Genomic DNA, 8,177 nt, shown 5'->3' with positions numbered 1-8,177 from the left:
GGGCTGTGTTTTATATACGAGGGCCAGACACCCAGGCTCTGAGCACATCTATCTCTCATCTCAGCCCTTTTCAGATTTCCCCTATTGAGAGAGAAAGTCTGGAACAGGTCTTTCAAAGGGGACATCTGAGATAGTTGCACAGTTGATATCATTCTTCCTGCGAGACACTGGAGAAGCTCTGGATCTGTCTGTGCAGCTGAAATCTCCATAAACTGTCCTTTTAGGACACTGAAGTCTGTATTTGTGTTTGGATTGCGAAAAACTGTGCTGGCCATTCAAGGCACAGTGGGTCTGTTAACAAATCAGAATTGGTTTCCCTGTTTAGTTCCCTGTTTAAATGTCTTTTATTTTGTACGATTTAACTGCACATTATGCTATGTTTGCTTTTAGAATCTTAACTCTCTTCTTTCTTGAAGCTATTTTTAGGTTATAGAAGACCATAAATAATAATAATATTATAGCAAGTCAAAACATGTTGGATAATAGTACCAGGATTTTATTCCTGCTTTCGGTTTAATTTAATTCAGTACTGCATCACATTACATAATTTGTTTAGGGTCAAGATTTTTTAAAATACTTTTATTCAAAAAGGGTGCATTAAATAAAAACTGACCGTAAAGTCAAATAATATTGTTACAAAAAAATATTTTTTTTTTTTTTTTTAATGAAAGCTGTTTTCAACTTTGTATTCATCAGGGAATCCAGAAAAAAAAATTATCACAGTTTACACAAAATTATTAAGCAGCACAACTGTTTTTAACATTGATGAGAAATGTTTCCAAAGCTGCATATTAGAAGGATTTCTGAAGGATCGTGTGACACTGAAGACTGGAGTAATGATGCTGAATATCCAGCTTTGCCATCACTGGAATAAATTATTAATAAATAAAATAAAGTAATACGTTTTAACATATAATAAAATGTTATTTGAAATTGTAATAATATTTCACAATATTACAATTTTTACTGTATTTTTGATCAAATAAATGCAGCCTTGGTGAATATGAGAGAATTCTTTCAAAAACATTTTAATTAAAATCTTACAGACCCCAAAGTTTGTATGCAAGTTGGTACTGGTATTCCCGAAGAGGTTTTTGTTAAGACCTGCATATGTCTGTGTGATTACGTGTGCCAAAACTTTGGCTGTTGCGACAGCCGCTTTGCCTTGATCAGTGTACTATGACGAGGACTGTGGTCCTTGGGGAGACTTCTCCCTGCTGTTATTTAGTGGCATTGGCTTCACATGAAGGATGTACAGCGGCCCCAACCTCTCTGGCTCCGGCTCTCTCATGGCCACTGATGCAGTTTTTTCAGTGCTAAAAGACCCATGAAAACAGAGTGCTCAGATCTGAGCCTGTTTTTTTTCCCACCCTAAAGTTACTATCAAATTGACAGAAAATACTAAATACTATGCCAAGCGTGTGTCAGCATGCTTATCTTTTGCTCTCCTATCTGCTTGGTCCTTTCTTTGATCCCGAATAGCTCACAGTTTAGGCTGACCGTTCTCCAAGGCTGTTAGCTTCTGCAGCAGCATCTTGTCACGTAAATCTCAATTAACTTCGGTTCAGCTGTCAGAGACCACACCGCTACTAAATGAGCCCTTTATTGCCTCATATCTAATTGTGTGGCTCATTAAAGCCGCTAATCAAAGAGACTCGCATATCCAGCAGCAAGGTTATGCGGTGCTAAACTCAGAGATGCTGAAAGCTTTCAAACGAATAGCATGACAGCAACTCTGTAGCGCTCCAAACTTTTTTGTCCTTGAAGTGTCTTGAAGAGAAATGTTCCAGAGGGACTTTAACCCTGCTTTGCCTTTATTTCCAACCAGGTTCACGGTCTATATGGGTGACTCTGTCAAAAACATACCCAGATCACATTTCACCCTCCACTTTATTCTTTCCTAAAAAGCCTTTTATGGGTTGAGAGTTCAGCCAAAGATTATTTTTGCAGTAAAAACATTTTAGCTGTGGTCAAAAGATATGTTTTTAATAATAATAATAATCATATAATGTTATTGTAATATAGCGCTACTAATAACAACAACAATCACTATTGTAATGCAATAGTAATAATTTATAATCATTTTGTGTGTGCATATGTAACAATTTAGTATTATTATTATTACAATAATAATCATTATTATTATTGTTTATTATGATTTTTGTGAATTTTGTTATTTATTGTTATTATATACAAAATCTTTTGAAGTCTTTCAGCTAAGATGATTTTACGTCTACTATACAAAGTACATTTTATGTTCTCAATGAAAAATATGATTGTTTTTAATAATAATAATAATATGATTGCTATTATTAATATGACTGTTTTTGTTGTTGTTTATTTTTGTTTTCATGCTAGCAACATGAAAAATGACATGTATAATATGAAATGTAGAAATGGAAAAATATAATCATTATTATATTTGTATATATTTTTACATCCATTTCATAACAATTAAGGACATTTCTCCAACAAATTTAAATTTATTTAATATTTATTTAATAAAATTAAATGTGTCCGGATTAAGCCATTATTCCTATTTTTGATTCTCATTACGTTCTTGTACAGTAATTTTTGCACTATAGTGAGACAAGCTGTGTGATGCTGTTTTTGATTGCGTGTTGACTTTAAGGCAGTGTTTTACAGATGCACTAGGTTTAACCTGCAAAGTCCTCAGTATAAGGTAGCTGCAGTTCTGCTTTGCCAGCACAGGCCAGCCCTGCTTTCTTGCTGGTGCTCCCAGAAGAGCCCTGGGTGTCTTTGAGCCTCTGTGAGATTGGTGTAGAGAGGGTTGTGCTGGTCACAGAGGGCTTCGTTTGCTCTTAATGGAAGCACTCCCTGGCTATCTCCTCAAGCCAGCCCAGAGCTAATTTGAGACAAGGCGGATGGGTGTTTGCTGTCTCTGTGCTCTTCCCACCTCACATGCTTTTATCACACTGTTTTAGTAGCTGAGGTTTGGCAGGGAGGGAGAGAGCAAGCGGAAAGGGACGTCTGCCTTGTGTGTCTCCTGGGTTCTTCTCTTTTACTCTCAATTAAGAAGATTTAAACAGACAGTGTTTGTCTTTGTCCACATTAAAGAGGGAGCCTCAGCAGGTGTGTGTGTCTGTGTGTCCAAATAGACACGGCTCAAAGCCTCTCTCCATCAGGCGGGGTTGGTTTGGGAGTATGGCGGCTTTCAGTGCGGGGGAGAAAACTGCAGTGACAGCACAATGAATAAATTGAAAAAGGCTTGTGTAGTAAATTGTCTATCGCTGGTGACAAATGATCTGATAGGAGCGTGCGGAGGCTGCAGACGCCACCGTCCCAGCAGAGCCGTGAATAACTGGCCTATCTGCGTGCTGCTTAGCACACCGGCCTTGCGCGCACGCTTAATAATTTATGCGCTGTGAAATATTTCCCCCCTGCACAGATACGCCCGATCGTTGGCAGGCAGTGGGGACGAGCTCTGGTAATGTCCCTTCTGTCTAATTTGGGGGACGGTGACATCCAGAGGTTTCGCTCTCTTTTGTTCCCTCTGGTTTTTGTTAGGAAATGCCCTTGATAAACACCTGCCCACGTAAGTTTCACTCAGGCCTATATTTAGGAATTAGAATGACAGGAAAATAAATTTACTGAATTGTAATTTTGAAGAAATTCAACCGTCTGTCTCTGTCGATCAATCTATCGCTCTGTTGTTCTATTTTCTGCTCTGTCTCTTTTGCTCTATCGTTCTGTCACTCTATCTCTGTATCTATCCCTCTGTCTGTCTGTCTGTCTGGATCTCTGTAACTGTCTGTCTATATATGTCGGTCTGTCTTAGGGTTGGGCGATGTCTACCAAATTGGCATCGGACGATGTCTACAGTGAAACATCATGATTGACGATAACATCGGGGGGCGGGGTTAGCTGTGTGCCCGAAGTGTGAAACAAATAACGCGCTATACGGAGCCACTAAAAGGTTAGCCGCTTGCTAGCGGTAGCGTGTTGCATTACAGTACATGAAAGTTCACTTGCCACAGGAGAAATGTCTGATAGGATGATGGCGAATGATCCTGAGCACCAATGACAAACATCTAATCTTGTCAAATGTGTGGAAAGTACTGCCGCTCCATAGTATAGAGTCCTTGTGATCGTGAATCTCAAAAGTGAAAGTAAAATGAGAGCGCGCAATCGAAAACAGTTTCAGTAGCGGCTCCCTGATGCCTGCAATTTATATACAGTCGCCTATACTTACCCAACGATATAATTGCGAGAAAAAGTATTGAAATATTTTTTTATCCTCTCATCTCGTAGGCTATTTACTCCCTTTAGGGTTTCCGTAGTACACTTCATTTCCTTTCCGAACACGGGACTGGGATGCGGTGGATTGCGGGAGAGGGGGTGGTGGTGGTGGTGGGGGGGAGATCACGATGTCAGCTTAACATCGTGATGTCTGTCAGCCATCGGCGATGGACGATGGCATCGTCTATCGGCCCAACCCTAATCTATCTTTTACTAATATTACTATCTATTGTCTGTTCTACCAGTCATTCAACTTCTCACCAATAAACTTTGAGACTTTTTTTCCCCCAAAACTTTGAAACTTAAATGAATTGAAATTCTACTTGCATTCAAATAGCAGTTCTGCATCCTATTTGGTACCTCAAATCAAATTTTCTTCAAACCGAACAATTAAATTAGAATTTAAAAGGCTCAATTCAATTCTGAATCTCGTCCCAACTACGTCGTTTTAGTCGTTTATTTCTACATGGTTCATTTGCATGAGCTGAACTTTGAGTGGAACTTTTGTCAACTTTTTCACATTGGCCACATACGCTGTCACTCAACTCTTAACTCACGAACTCTGACTTTCGGTGGCTTTGTCGCTGCAAATCGCTGTCAGTGTGAAGAGAAAAGCCCCTTTTATGCTGTTGTGGACACTGGACATGATGAAACATCATTCTCTCAGGCGTTTATAATTTCTTAGGCTAAATTTCTCACTTGTCGTCTAAATCTCAGTTCAGACTGAAGGCTGTCAGAAATCTAGTCCATCCTCTATGGAGGTGTCCTCTCGCTGTGAGGGGGTCCCTTGAGCCCTGGAAACCAATTAAAATCTCTTCTTGTTGGGTCAGGTCGATTTAATGCGGCTGAACTATTTGTTTGTTTGTTAGGTTGTATCCACACTGTGTGCACAGACTTCTGAAGGTCTTCAAGTTGCTTCTGCGTGTCTTGGCCCGTTTTATTTTTATTTTCTTAATAAACTGGGGTTTTTGAGGTCCCGTTTGGGCCCTGCAACCAATTATGCAAACTATAAAAAATTTAAGAGGGACAGTCTTTTATAATTTAATCCTAAAGTAATAGATTCTGTTAAATATGCATGAGCTTGGCTTTATAGATGAAACTGGAATTAATGTCTATCAGAGACCCAACCAGAAAGACACAGAGGAAGGGAAAGAAAAGGAGACAGGGATATCTTATCGTTATTCTAATAGGGTAAGATTGCCGTGGACAGAGAGGCAGACTGTCTACGGCTAGACGGGACGGCCAGTTTAATCGTTGCAACTATTGAGCACATTTACTCAGGCTGGGCAAGCTGAGATGCTGAAAACCGATCCAGCCATCCACTGGTTCGATTGTCTCTGCTTTTTTAAAAGTTTTTTTTGGAGGAAGGTTGTGTGGTTGAATAGGAGGGAGATATGTTTTGAGCTCTGGTTTGTTTTTGGCAGGCTGTGTGACAGCTTAATGAGGAAGTTAAGGAGCGTGCATCGGAAGGTCAGGGACTGCCGATCAGAGAGGGAGTCGTATATCTCCACACAAAGTCTCCTCACCCGTATCTTGTACACTCAATCTGTCAATCTCTCATCAGCTCTGCTTACCCCACCGTCGGGACACACGCTGTGCTTGCATACAAACAGATCCTTTCTTGTGGTCTATTTATGGTAAATTCAAAGGAGCAACGCTTCTCAAGGTCTTCACAAACGTTCTAAACACGTGTGAATCGCCCTTTTGCCCTGTTATTTCCTATGTAAACGGTAAACCGAGGCGCTCTGTTGTGGGCTTCCACGGTACAGTGGATGTAGCTAATTGCGCGTTGAGATCTGGGCAGAAGAGAAGGTCAGTTGCCGGTCCTTAACTTCCAGCCTGACACCGCCATTAATCCCACAGCGAGTCAGGCTCCGCTCTGCACTGCTTGCAGGGCAAATGTTTCATCATCAAATGTCATTTCTCTGAATGCAGCTTATGAAATATTAGATTATTGGCCGGCTGAAGTTTTGCCTTGGAGGTGGAAGTGCTTTTTCTCGTCGCTGATGTATTTGGTAGCTTGTGGCATTAAGACAAAATGAGTGGACGGTGAGTACGAAGATCTCCTGTAATAGCTGAACTACAAGAAAAATACTTGTTTTAATATGAACGCAAAGATTTATCAAATTCTTCTAACATCTGGGTCTTTTATCTATGTCAGGTGTGGGGTAATCTATGGCCCACCAGACGTGATCCAGTTGTAAGGTTCCCCCTTTCTGAAAATATAAAGTCGGCTATATATTTTCATAAAGACCCGTTTATACAGTGAAATATTTTTAATTTGATTTAATTTGATTTTTTATTGTACTTTTCAGAGCCCATTTTTTATCAATATATTTTTCATTTATTCTGTTTAATCTTTTTATATTATTTTTAGTACAATTGGGGGTTTTTTGGAATCCCTTTTAATTTTTTCAAAATTTTCACCTATTTTAAATTGTTTTATTTTCATTAATGCTATACTGAAATATTACATTTTATTTTAATACATAGCTTATGAATGCAAATATTTTTTCTGAACCCTTATTTTTATTGTGTGTTTGAAGTGTGAATCCGGCAAGCAGACAAGCTAAAATGTGACACCCGGGATTAAAGGAGGGCAGTAGGGCCTACAGGCATGATTTTGGGATATCTAACCCCTTTAATACACCGTGCCATATCTCAAAACCACGTTTAACCGCCAACCCAATCCCTTCCCTCGTTTTCAGCAGAAATGCATATTAATAGATTAGCGAGATGAAGGGTTTGTGGATTCGCTCGGCAGTTAAAACGGAGGTCGAGCTTTAGTCTCCCGCTGGTCTATTTTATTTAATTTTTAAGTCAATGGCCACATCCTCTTAGCAGTGTAATTTAATCGGAGACTCTGTGGCTGTGGGCAGCATCTGCGCTCGGAGCAAAGATAGAGCTGCTGCCTTTTTATTTTATTTCTTTTAAACTAATCCTCATATTTCTCCGCTCACCGAGCTACAGATCACTCCGCTGGGTGAAGACAATTACCCAGCCTGCTTTTTCATGCTAATGCAATCTCTAACTAGATCTCTTCCTAAAAATGTGGGGGAGAGAAAGCGAGAGATAGGAAGAAGGAAAGGGTTTTTTTAGATTAACATTTAATTATGAACCGTTCCCCGTCAGCGAAGCGGAGGGGTCAGGAGAGGAGGGCAGCACACAGAGGGAAAGGGCAGGCAGTAATTTAAGATGCTGAACTCTGCTTAGGGGACGTGTGTGTGTGTGTGTGTGTGCCATGCGGGGAGAGAGAGAAGGTCAGAGGGCACGTCTCATCATAAGCAGGGTTTTGCATGACTGCATCTATGCTGGAGTGCCTACGGGAGAGGTTTCAGGCCTGGTGTTTGTTTTGTGCTAGGATTTTATGATATCATCCTCAGGATAAACAGTGTTCTTGAATAAGCGGAGTTCCTCCGCCTCATCGGATCAGAAACTCAGTCTCGGATGAATCTCCCAAGCCTCACTTGACCTCATGATCGTCAAGCTGTCAACGGCGATTTTAGAACGCTTTTCAAGACTAGCAAAGGAGACTTCACAAAGCCGTCTAATAATCTGGGAGAATATGACGTTGGTTTGTGAGTCACGTGTGTGTGTGTGTGTGTGTGTGTGTGTGGAAGCGACCTGCTTTGTATGTCATTTTGCAAAGCAGCTGTGTCTCGGCAGCAATGAATGAGATACCTTTCCTTGAAGACTCCTGTATATATCTGAGACTTATCAAAAGATTACCATTTCTCACACATTTCCTTTCTTCGCGGCCACCTTCACGCGCACGTAAATTACACACATACCTCTCCTTCAGTACCTCATGTCTCTCAGAAGGGGAATGATAATGCGGGTCTTTATCAGGACGGCTGTGCGATATGGAAGGTGCCAGATATTTCCTGCCACTGGGGCAGGACAGGGCCGTTATTTGC

The sequence above is a fragment of the Sinocyclocheilus grahami genome, unplaced genomic scaffold, assembly GCF_001515645.1.
Source record: "Sinocyclocheilus grahami isolate Dianchi unplaced genomic scaffold, SAMN03320097.WGS_v1.1 scaffold230.1, whole genome shotgun sequence".
Lineage (NCBI taxonomy): Eukaryota > Metazoa > Chordata > Actinopteri > Cypriniformes > Cyprinidae > Sinocyclocheilus > Sinocyclocheilus grahami.
Note: the sequence above shows the minus strand (reverse complement) of the source record.